Source organism: Protopterus annectens, chromosome 2.part2 (assembly GCF_019279795.1).
Source record: "Protopterus annectens isolate FY-2018-M chromosome 2.part2, PAN1.0, whole genome shotgun sequence".
Classification (NCBI taxonomy): domain Eukaryota; kingdom Metazoa; phylum Chordata; order Ceratodontiformes; family Protopteridae; genus Protopterus; species Protopterus annectens.
Genome location: NC_056730.1, coordinates 997,034,570 through 997,048,079, shown reverse-complemented (window position 1 = coordinate 997,048,079; position 13,510 = coordinate 997,034,570).

The following is a 13,510-nucleotide window of genomic DNA, read 5'->3' as shown; positions in this document are numbered from 1 at the left end:
CAAAAAGGGCCATTGTAGTCAAACATGGGCCTGATGAGTGACTAGTAGAGGGCCACAGTGACCTCCCATGATCTACATGCAAACCCCCATGTGATAAGGAGGGCTATATAAAGGTCTTTGCAATGACTCTGTCAATGTGATTAGCAAAGGAGAGGTTACGATCTATGTTGGTCCTCAAATCTGTAAATACATCTTCTGTACTTAATGGATTTCCACTTATGTGGTGATTTGTGTGCACCTTGTTTTCCCCAAAGGGGATGACTATGCATGTCTTAGCATTTAGCACGAGGCCATGGCTCTGGCAACAAGCATCCATCTCTGCGAGACCCTTATGGAGGAAGCATGTGTCAGCTGCAGTGTTGCTTATGGCCCCCGGTTAGCAGTCATCTGTGACGTTTGTTAGACATAATCCCCCCGTGTTAGTCTCACCCTCAGAGAAGTACATACCGAATAGGACAGGTACCACAACTGAGCCCAGTGAGACACCAGTTGTAACTGGTTTGGAATTGGACATGGCACCTGCAATTCTGACCATGTGGGTTCCATCCCTGAGGCAGATAGCAACACATCTAGTGATATAGGGGTTGATAGTTAAGCTGGTAAGCATATGTATGATGCCTGAGTGGGGTATTGTGTTGCAGGCTTCTGCAAGGTACAGGTAGACTGTGTGAACTACTTTGCCTTCATCCATGGCTTCAGTAACCATTTCAAAGATATGAACTATGTGTAAGAGGCAAGATCTGCCCTTAACAAAGCTGAATTGTGTATGATCCACTGTCTGGAGGCTCACAATGTTTTTGATTATGACTTCCATGATAATACGCTCCATAGCTTCTTCTACCACACTAGTCAGGCTTATGGGGTGATAGTTCCTGTGGTCCGTTGTGGCACCACCTTTGTGGAGTGGGAGCACTGTATCTGTAAGCCATTCTCAGGGTACATATCCTGTAGTAAGGCTAAGTTGGAACAGTGACTTAATGTGAGTGTTCAGCTCTACTCAGAGCTTGTGTAGGACATAGCCTGGGACACTGTCCGGTCCCATACATATGCTGTGTTATTTGCTGTGGAGAGGGCACCTTTCACCTGTACATCTGTGATGTCAGGGAGGTTACATTCATTTGGGATTGGCATCTGTACCCTTGGGGAGTAAGGGGGGGGGCATTTGAGCAGACTCTGTCTGCCAGGGTGGAGGCTATGTCCATAGGTTTGGCATATTTTGTGCTGTTATGCAACAATTCAGAGCATATCTGGGTTGTTTCCACACATATTCCTGACATAACTAAAGAAGGCCTTGTGATTATCTGTAGTGTCTGGTCAATTTCACTGACAAAACGTGCAAGTGATGATTATATGAGGGATTGAAGTGTCTTGCCAATACTGTTCAGAGATGTCCACCCTCTGTGGGATATTGCTCTGTTATGTAGTAGCTTCCTCCTTCTGTTGTACAGTTTATATATGGCCGGGGTCAACCAGACAGGTCTCCTGTTTTGGAGGAGTCATGGTTTTATTTGGGATAGCATGATCAATGCATACCTGCAGGTGCTCATACAATGCATTTGTAAAGGATTCTACAGATTAGGCTGTATTATCCTCCAGCACGGGGCCTTTGAAGTATTCCACCCCAGTCTTCACAAGTGCAACGTCTGCTTTTGAGAAATTCTTTACAGTGATTTCCTTGGCTGGGGGTGGGGACGGGATATGGATGTCCAGGGAAAGTTGTTTATGGTCTGATCTTAACAATGAGGGTTCTACCTCTGTTGTGGGAACATAGAGTCCCCATGTTGGTGATGATCAGGTCCAATATGTATTCCCCCTTGTGGGTGTGGTGACTGGTTGTGCCATAGCACATGGATCCACAAATTGTAGTGGCTGTAGGGCCTGAGTAGTATCCCCAGTCAGTATTTGTGTACCTGAAGTCAACCACTATAATGGTGTGTGTGAAGACCTTCATATCCTACACTGTTCCCAGGAAAGCCGAGTGCGGTTCCTGGGTACGGGGGGGGGGTGGTCTGAACTACACACCAAACCAAAAGGCAGTTTTGCAGTATGGTAGTTATATATGTATGGCCTGTCATGCTTAGTGCAGTGGTACCGACCCAGAGGTGTGTGTATCTGTGATGTATATGGATGCACACCCTATTTGTGTTGTGTGTTACAAGTCCTGTGGTCACGAAGCATGGTATAGAACATAACCTGGCAGTGCCAGTGTGCCTACGTGACCCTGAACTAGGCGTCTGTTAATGCACAGATATTGTTATCCCCCATACTGAGGGATAGTAAAAGATGTACATTCCTCTTTGGAAAGACTGATGATGTCAGCACCCTATAAATACAGCAGGAGAAGGGAAATCATCCAGTAATGCGAATAGCACGCTGTGCTAATGTGTCTCTCTCAAGTATCATAATGTAGTTAGGGAGGGGTTTGAATTCAGCAAGTGCTGTGTGTGTGTGGGATGACCGGGGGGGTGTGTATGTATGCAATTCTCTGTGAAAGGAATGGCCTTTTTGAAGACTGGGATAACACACTAAAAGATGTACATTCCTCTTTGGAAAGACTGATGATGTCAGCACCCTATAAATTCAGCAGGAGAAAAGAAATAATCCAGTAATGCGAATAGCACGCTGTGCTAATGCGTCTCTCTCAAGTGTCATAACATAGTTAGGTAGGGGGTTGAATCCTGCAAACACTGTGTGTGTGTGGGGTGGCAGGGGAGTGTGAATGTATACCGTTCTCTGTGAAAGGAATGGCCTTTTTGAAGACTGGGATAACACACTAAAAGTTGTACATTCCTCTTTGGAAAGACTGATGATGTCAGCACCCTATAAATACAGCAGGAGAAGAGAAATTATCCAGTAATGCGAATAGCGTGCTGTGCTACTGCGTCTCTCACAAGTATCATAACATAGTTAGGTAGGGGTTTAAATCCAACAAATGACATGTGTGTGTTTATCACAGTTTATCAATGTGTTGTGTGTTTTGCTTTTATTATTTTATGACATATTATTATAACAGTTATTTCAATGCACACATCAGGTATGTGTGTGCCACATACAGATATGTACCTGTGACCTTTAATAGTTCCTATGTGTGAAGCCTGCCTCATATGATTACAGTTACCTTTGCCAGCATGTGCTGCACCTTACCAGACCTTAGGCCACACATGTATGTTGGTGACAATGCAGGCTACTGCAGTGATCTGTGTCCTAGGCCAACTATGTGACACACACCCATGAAAGCTTTGATAGATTAATGTGGGTGAGGGTTCATGTCTGGAGTATATGTCAGACATGTTAAAACACAGCAAAGTCTGTGATTGATGGACATCCAGTGTAGGTGTATGGCAACTGTTGCCAATTTGCATACATACACCTTCTTGCTTTGGTGATACACCGAGGGACTGCAGAATACCTTTGGAAATGTGAATATCACAGGATAGACAAGATAACACTTGTCCACATGTACACACCATTACCCGTTCTACATGATGGGTGCTACCACCTACATGGTACTGTTAGAATACTATGTTAACTACATGCTGATAACAATGCTACAGTTGCATTACAGCAATACAGCATGGCTTGGACAACAGGTATCTGTCTATATGATACCCTTGTGGTGGTTAGGTGTGTCGTGTAGAATGCATTGTAGGCCACTGTATGCATTTGCAGTCGTGGATGGACATATTCGTAGTGTGTTGACATGTACGTGAGACTGCTATATGCCAAAGAGTATTGTTCCCAGGGATGTGTGGGGCTCAGTAAGAATGGCTACTAGTATAGTGTAGTACTGCAGGGATATCACTGACACCAGGTTCCTACATCTGTGTATCAGTTGAGGAGACACCATGTAATGACCACAGAATGTCAGACTATGTAGGCTGTGTGTAGTACCCGAATGCAGACCATTGTCATATGGAAACCGTATCACCCACAGCATACTGTCAAACCATGTCATGTTCCATGCTAACCATGTTCACAAATGTACACCTGCAACTCTGTGCTGCAAACATCACACATGTACTGTCCACACCCCAACACATGCAGGCACAGGTACACACAACAGCCATGTGGCACATGTGCAGACAGTACACTTTGGGAATTAACACTGGTGTATACAAAACTACAGTGACAATAATAGTTAATGCATCATGCATGCTCGAATATACCCACAACGATATCATTACACTGTACTGTTAACAACATATTATTACTACGGTATTATGTAGTCACCCTGTGCATCAGCACCATGTTATCCTGTTCCTGCATCAATGTTACAGATGGCAGGAGGTGGCACAGTTTCATCATATGCACAGGGTGTGTACTTGGTTCGCCAGAGTCTGCCATTGACACATCCAATCGACATGTATGTGTGTGTGTGTTAGTGAGGGACAACAGTACAACATAGGGCAATGTTGATGCGATGTGTGTGTGTGTATGTGTTAGCCCTAGGTGTTAGCATTATGTGTGTGTGTATGCTTGCACACAGTTCCACCACGTGGCTGCCATATACGGGTGTTTGTGGACAGCCACAGACTGTACCTGCCAGGTCATACAGATCACTGTCTCTGGCCACGGACACAGTACCTGTGCCTGGTAGGGGTGCTACGGACAGTATCAGGTACTAAGCCAGACTGGCTATTGTCATCAGAAGCAGTGGGATGTTGGCTGGACACATGTACCTGCTGGGACTGTTCAGTGCCACGTGCATGTGGTCTTCTAGGATGGTGTAATGACAGCACAGACCCAGCATTGCTGGGGCTGGTACTGGCACTATGGGAGCGGCTGCGGGTTTGTTGTCGTCCGTGACGACTGCCAGCTGATGATGTTGCTGGCATATGTGCACATCAACACCTCAACCATCCTGCACTGTCCTGGCTCCTGGACATGTAGTTGTGGAAGAGATCTAATGTGTCCCCCCAACATCTATCAATGACCTCACTGATATTACAGATGGCAGCCGCAACGTCACGCATAGTGTCATTCATAGCAGTGTGATGTGCTCTAAGCACTCTCAGACCCTGTCTGGTGTACTGTTCCATACGTGCCTGTGCCTGCATTACAGCCCGGAACATAGCTGAGGTTGAAAGACCTCTGTGGGCACGTCTGACAGAGGCAGTACGACCACGGATGCTCCCATGAGAACCCCTGGACATCTGCCTGTGTGGTACCATGTTAGGAATCTGGCCATGGCTGCTGTGAGGGGATGCATGTGCCAATGATACCACACTGCCCTGGTCAATGCCCACTGTATGCTGTCCCTCAGCTAAGGACATTGGTGACAATGGATGTATCGGCAGGATGACTGTGTGCATTGATGGGGTTGACTGCGGTGTAGTGTCGATTGGCTGACCAATGACAGACCCTGTCACACCTCCCTGTGCCATTACACATGTATCATCATTATCACTATCCCCAGCAGTGGCTTCAGGTTCCCTGCTGCACTCCACCAGAGCAACATCAGAACCTGTGAGAGGAAGATAGGAAACACAGTTTACAAATGTGTACAGTGTTAGCACACATGTGCACATGCACACAGGCTCACATACACACATGCACACAGGCCCACATGCACACAGGAGCACATGCACACAGGTGCACATGTACACATGCACACAGGCACACATGCACACAGGATGCACACAGGCACACATGCACACATGCACACAGGTGCACATGCACACATGCAGGCGCACATGCACACAGGTGCACATGCACACAGGTGCACATGCACACATGCACACAGGCGCACATGCACACAGGCACACAGGCACATTCCTCAGTACAGCAGATACAAACACAGACACACCTGCAATCCAACACATACACAATACTGTTTGAGGGTGGGTGACAGTATCACAAGGAACAACATCACTGCACACATGTCAGCATGCAGATTATGTGTGGCACAGGAACATGCAGTGCAAGTGTAGACAGCCCTTGTTAATAACAGTATACGTGTAATTGATGGTTGTGTGTAGTTGTTCAGTGATTGTCTCCACCCTGGGACACGATGTGTACAAGGACATAACAATGTTGTGCAAGTGTTACAAGCTGTGGGTGCATATATTTGCACACACACACACACACACACACACACACACACACACACACACACACACACACAAAAAACACATGACGGTGCTACGCAATAACTGCTATGTGTACTTTTGTAGTCAGTGGAACTGGATGTGGTGTAGTAATGTGAGCCATGATCAACATGCTTCTTGTGGTCAGTCAACAATAATAATGTGTGCCAGACAGGCAGCTAGCATGCTGTACCTGAAGTGCAGTAACATGACTACATTCACAATTACACAGCCACTTGTTACATGGGTGTGTAAGGTGGCCAATAGTGAGCATTGCCTAACATGAATGTATTATTTGTTCAAGACTGTTGCACAAAGACATGGTAGGCCTCTACCCCTCAGGTATATTATGTGTTCTGCGTAGAGGATAAGTGGGATACTGAAGGGTGGCCATACAGCAGGTGTCATAATTGGACATGTGTAGCAGGCTAAGGTGTAGTGTCTATGCCAAACATGTGTGTGTTGTGTACGTGTATCAGATATGCCTATACAATGTCCAGTACTGTGTTGCCACACATGTGTGTCATGCTCTGTGTATTGCATGTGAGTGAGGCAGCTACTGAGAATAATGGGATATGCATAGTCTCACAGCAAACATGCACAGTATGCATTATGCGTAGGTGTTACATGTGCACACACTACACCTCCATATGACATGCACATGTCATTAGCAATAGTATTGTTATTACACACTCACCAGCATGGATTGGCTGCCTTGCTGTCACTCCAGAAGGACCTGCAAAAATATGACAGTGATTGCCAGTGGCCGCAACTGTGCCATTGATACTGTGAGTATGATAAAGTACAGTAGTACAACAGGTGACTTTCACAGGTGTACAGATTATGCTCAGAATATCTATCTTGCAGAAGAATAGGCAGGTTAACAGCTACACACACAGTACATATCTCACACATGCATAAACTACCAGTACAGAGACCAGTCAACTACAGATATGGCATGTTACCTGCACCCTCCATTTCAACATACTGGGTGGCTTCGGCCTCCATGATGACACATGTTTGTGGATGTTGTTGTTGTTGGCCTGGAGCCACAACACTTAGGAGGTGATCCTCCACACTGGTGAGGGGGGTGGATAGGTACTTCACCACCTGTGTCAAGCTGTTGTCTGTGGATATCAGACGCACACTGCCAGACATGTCTAATTAAATCACTGCAGTGATGGCGTACCTGCTCATATGTCCGGTTATGCATGCCTATGTCATTTACCCGACGGACAAGATCTTGCCACAGTGCAGCCCTCTCATGCTGGTTCTGGCTGGTCCTGGAAAACAGCACAGAGAAATTCTGCACAAGGCTCTGGTGGATCTCCTGATCCTCTGCTGCTGTATAAGGTGGGTTACGCTGATGCACCATCACCCTGGAAGGAAAAGAAAAATATGTGAGCAAGTCATGTGGCACACTTAATATTCTAATGTATTGATATCACTTAACTGCCATATATAGCATCTGTCTGTCTATCAGGGGATACACATGTTCGATACCACATATCAGTGCTCAGCCCACAACTGTCTGACAGTGCCTGCCACACCCCATACAACAAACTAGTATAAACGAGCACTCGGCACACTGTTTGGGATACAATGCATAACCTCACACTGGGGGTATATATCAAGCTAATGGATGAAGAATATTGTCATCCCATGCAATGAATGCAATGCATGTTTACAGTTTCAATGGTAATCCACCCTAGTCTTTGATGCCATACCCCTACCTGACATATGTGCACAGTTGTTAATATAGCCAGCATACTGCTGTCACAGAGTATACATGCTGCCAGGTACACACACATACCCTGTAACACACATGTGATTGCGGCCATGTACAGGCATCATTACACACACATTACACATACATACAACACACAAATGTATGCGACACAGATGAGCATTAACTGTGTACCTTATAGTACTGTGTGCCCCTACTTACAGATACCTATGCATGAGGTATGTAATCTGTGCAGACTGCAGGAAACACACCAGACAGTGTTACCATGGAATGTGAACATACACCATACTGTAGTGTTTAGGCCTACAACTTCAGGTAGTACAACAGTTCATATGTGAGCTGGATTCAACAGCAGTACCACTTACTGAGCATACATGTATTGCTTCTGCCTACAATGGGACACTGCCGTCGTACACAGGGAACTACAGCACAACATATGCCAATCTACTATGTTTGCATCCCGATAATTGACACATCTTTCTCTGGCCTCACACCTACGACACAAACTACCATGACAGACACAAAATCACGCTAAGCTATCACACCTTTACAGACCTTGCACACAGTCAGTGTCACACTCATTCAACCTTACATAGTTGGTATTGCACTGAGTACATGTGTGTGTGCATTGTGTCATAGGTAGGTACTATGCTATTGGCCCTGGGCCTAGGGCAGCCTAGCCATATGCTACCCTGCCCTTTGGGACACAGGTAATGTGATTTTACTTGCTCCTGTGAAACAGTTACACAGAGGTGACTCACAGGGCATATTACCTATCTCCATAACATTCATCAGGGGTATGTATGACATCTACTAATAAGGAGACTTGTTTGTTAATGCTGGGTGGTTTAGTCCAGGGTATGGTATATTTGTGTATAGAAACCTGTACCTCCAGCATGTGCTGTTTAGTGCAGTGACAAGGATTAGGGCCCTAGGTCTTGTAGGCCGGACGGATTGTGAGGTGTTGCCATGGTGGTTGGCCGACTGGTATGGGTGTGACATAACTCTGTATGTCCAGCAGTGGTAACCCCTGTGTAGGAAGTATGCAAGGCACTCTAGCTGTGGTTTTGTGACTCAGTCTGCATAGGGAATGTGTTTGAGGGCATTATCAGTCTTTGTTAGGTATGTCTGTGGCCTTTCCACTTGCTGTAGTTCTCATGAGAGGTACATACTGCATAGGACATTGTGAGGTGTAGAGGGGCACACTGACTTACATTTCCCTAGCTGACACACCTTTTGTGATGACACGTACCATGTACAGGGATTACAAGACTAGTGTGCCACTGTGGATATCAAAAGGGAGGCTATTTTACACCTGTGTCCCATGTTCCCTTCTGACACCTCCAGTGGTAGGCAGGCAACCACCTATGTGGTAGTTAGTGGGTAACATGTTTTGGAATGGGGTATGGTACTGCAGTATCAACACTGGTGTTCAGTCCATGCCTTGGTCACCAGGCACCTGTTGCAGTACATCTGCCCCATGTCCCCTCTCTCTCTCTCTCTTTATATATATATATATATATATATATATATATATATATATATATATATATATATATACATATAAATATATATATCAATATATACATATCCATATATACATATCTGTACATATATATATATATATATATATATATATATATACATACATATCTACATATATATATATATATATATATATATATATATATATATATATACGCACCGCTCTATATAACCATATATATATATATATATATATATATATATATATATATATACATATCTATAGACATTCATATCTATCTGTATATATCTATGTATCTACATATCTATCTATATATGTATGTATCTATTATATTATATGTATATACATATTCTATCTATCTATCTATATATCTCCATCTATCTATACATACCTCTCTATCTATGTACATATATATATATATATATATATATATATATATATATATATATATGTAGATATATATATATATATATATATATATATATATATATATATATATATATATATATATATATATTTATATATATATATATATATATATACATATATGGGTCTGCCTGAGATGGTTTAATGCCATTTGATCGACTTTCATTTGGTCGACAATTCATTTGGTTGACAGGCACATTTGCCCCCCTCCCCAATGCTGTGCGACTCTGGAGTTGTTATATATAGTTGGGGGGTGTGGGGGGTGAAGTCCCCCACATAAAACTGCTTGTCGACCAAATGAACTGTCGACCAAATGAAAGTCGATCATATGGCCTGTCGACCATGTGATATATATATATATATATATATATATATATATATATATATATATATATATATATATATATACACACACACACACACACACACACACACACTTCTAAACATCCATTGCTGTACATATACATGCACATGTAGGCACATAGACTGCCCTCCTTTCATGGTGGGAATATCACTTCTGAAAAAGTTGTGAGACATAACATTCTATAATGATATTGCACAGTGTTGTGCTGAATGCATTATGCTGTCCTCAGGCCATATAGCTGTAGCAGGCCTCACTGGCTCAGTCCCACAGAAGTTCATCACCACATGACATATACCTGCACTGCATGCTGTTTTCAATGTCACACACTACAACCTATATTGATATGTGCACATAGCAACCTTCAGCTACATATGTATGTCCAGCCTTCACTAACAGTTGCAGTATGTCCATTGCCCTATGCACATCTGCATATACATATAGATACAGACTGCTAACACATATGGAGGGTTCACAGTATGTAGATTATTAGATTATGTAGTTTACATTACCTTTTTCTCTGACAGCTTTTTTCTTTTGGCTTGCTGGCTGGCTTGCTTGCTGGCTTGCTGGCTTGCTTACTGGCCTGCTTGCTGGCCTGCTTGTTGGCTTGCTTGCTGGCCTTCTTGCTATCCTGCTTGCTGACTTGCTTGCTGGCTTGATTGCTGGCTTTTTTTTTTTGGTCTCTGTGTCTGTATCTCTATCTCTATCTATATCTCTATCTATATCGATATCTATATCTATATCTATATCTATCTCTCTCTCTCCCTCCAGTTGCTGCAATGATAATATTGCATGTGTGGACTGGCAGTACAGGCTGCTTTTGTAGGTATCTGCACATGTGCATGTGATGGCCTCTGCACCAATTGGTGGTCAGCATTTAGTAATTGCATACAGCCTACTGTGTGGTAATTGCAGTTCTCACTGGGATTTCAGGACACTGCTATAAAATGATAGGTTAGGTAGGCATAGGCCTTTCAGTTTTGCAAGGTGGGGACCATGCTGGTTTGCTGTGGACACTGTTGTGTCAGTCAGAAGGTCGGTACATCTCTCATATCTGAGGCTGTGTTGTAGCCACTGAAATGCATGTTGTACCGAAACCTGACTGTTGCTTCTTCCAGTGCACTCTTCTCAGTGTGTATGTTAACTCACACCTGCTGATGCTAACACTGTTTACATGGGAGTATGTACTTTCCTGTGGGAATTTGTGGATTAACTGGCATACAACAGTAGTTCTTGCAATGTGTTGCTATGGATTTTCTATTTTCCCTTTACATTCATTCATTGAATGCCTGATATTTGTCTTTACTGGAATGTGTTGCTATGGCTTTCCTATTTTCCATTTACATTCACTCCTTGCAATGCATGATATATTTCTTTCAGCACTAAGTTCTTATATGTTTACTGTGGCTTGGTGCTACTTCATGCAGTCTGGTGAGCCTAAGGTCTTGGGTTTGACACATACAAAGGTATTTTATTTTGCTGCTGATCAGTACTGGGGCCTTGTCATACAGAGTGAATAAGGCACTTTTAAACAGTTGTAAGTGGGAAGCAGGAAGTCAGTGGGGACACCAGCTAGGGATGTGCAGGCTGGGTGTAGGGAAGGTCCATAGCTGCACATTTCTTTAACTGCAATAGCTGTACATATGTTTTACATTTGCTGTGACATTTGAAACCTTCCACCCCTGAGAGAGGGGTGAGGACAACTAAGTATATTGTACTAACAATTATGAATATCATGCACATGCAGTGCTTGTGAACTGCTATACTGTCATTAGTATGTTAGATGGCTACATCCTTTGATATTTCTGTGTGTACTCCTACATAAGGGCATGCTTGTGGAAGTAATTCTACAGCTATTCACAGAGTGTTTAACAGCAGACAGGCTGATATGCCTGTGTGTTTCTGACACTTCCAGGCCTCAGATGCAGATATATTTGACCATCCTCAGGGAAAGGTACATATCAGTGGGATACACCCGTGATATATTTCAGATATTCTGCAGTTGTGACTGTGGGGTATTTTGAGCATATGTATTACTACACCATTTCTGACATGCAAGTAGTGTCTACTGTAACTTATTGACAGTTACCATTACATGGGATTCCCCACCTTTCTTCCTACTGTGAGTACATTTCACAGGGAGTCAGTGGGGCACAGTTAACATTTGTTTGCAAATCAGGGACATCCCTGTAAATCAGTCACAGTTGGGAGGTTTGGCCTCTTACCTATTCAAATATGGCGGTGTTTATCCTGCTCTGATACTGTGTGGGGTTTGTAAGGTGCTACTGTAACATTATTACCTACTAGCATGTCTGTTTCTCTTATCACACTAATGTAATGCAATTCCACAAGAATTGCCAGTAAAGATACACAGAACAAGCTTTGTATAATGGCCTTCCTATTTTCCCTTTACATTCACTCCTTGTATTTCATGATATATTTCTTTCAGCACCAAGTTCTTGTATATCTGCTGTGGCTGAGTGGTAATTCATGCAGTCTAGTGTTTCCAAGGTCCTGGCTTCGAGACTGACAGGGGTAATTTATTTTGCTGATGAGCAGACTACAGGCCTTGTCATACAGAGTGACTAAGGCACTTTTAAGCAGTTGTAAGTGGGTTTGCGTGAGTTTGCACGATGCTTAGCTATGCTTATCTATGCTTAGCTAAGCGCACACAAGCGGACATTCGCTGACTACTGCTTAAAAGTGCTTACTCCCGCTAACACCAGCGCTATTTTTTTTTAAAGAAAAGAAAATGGGAAAATAGGAAAGTGGTGAAAAAGGAGGCACAAAGAGGGTAGGACAGTAGGAAAACAAGCTCAGGATGTGCAGGAAGGATGTAGGGAAGGCCCATAGCTGCCCAATTCTTTACCAGCAACAGCTGTACATATGTTAGAAATTTAGAGTGAGATTTGACACCTTCCACCCCTGAGAGAGGGATGAGGACAACTAAATATGTTGTACAGCCAATTGTAATTATCAGTTTACATGTCCAGCAGACATATATGCGAAATGGGCAGCTATGTATGGGGCATAATTTTTTTGTGGGAACAGAGTGTCCTTTTTTTATTTTATTTTCAGGTGAGATTGGAATGTGAGGTACAGGAAGTAGGTATATTTGGGGAGGTAGGTTGGGGAGGTTAACAGACAAGACAAACAAGATGCATACAAGGGCGGAGTATGACACATGTGGGGGGTAAACACAATTGACGGGGACAGATGTTTGGATATTGCAAGCCCATGAGCCCACAGATGGCAACAGTGGAACTGAGATCCCCACCCATGGGCAGTTACCACTGCACCTTCACAGCCCAGGCCGAGGCTGTGCTGGGGGCTGAATAGGATGGGCAGGCACACCTGTGAGTTGCACCACTCTTGCCTCA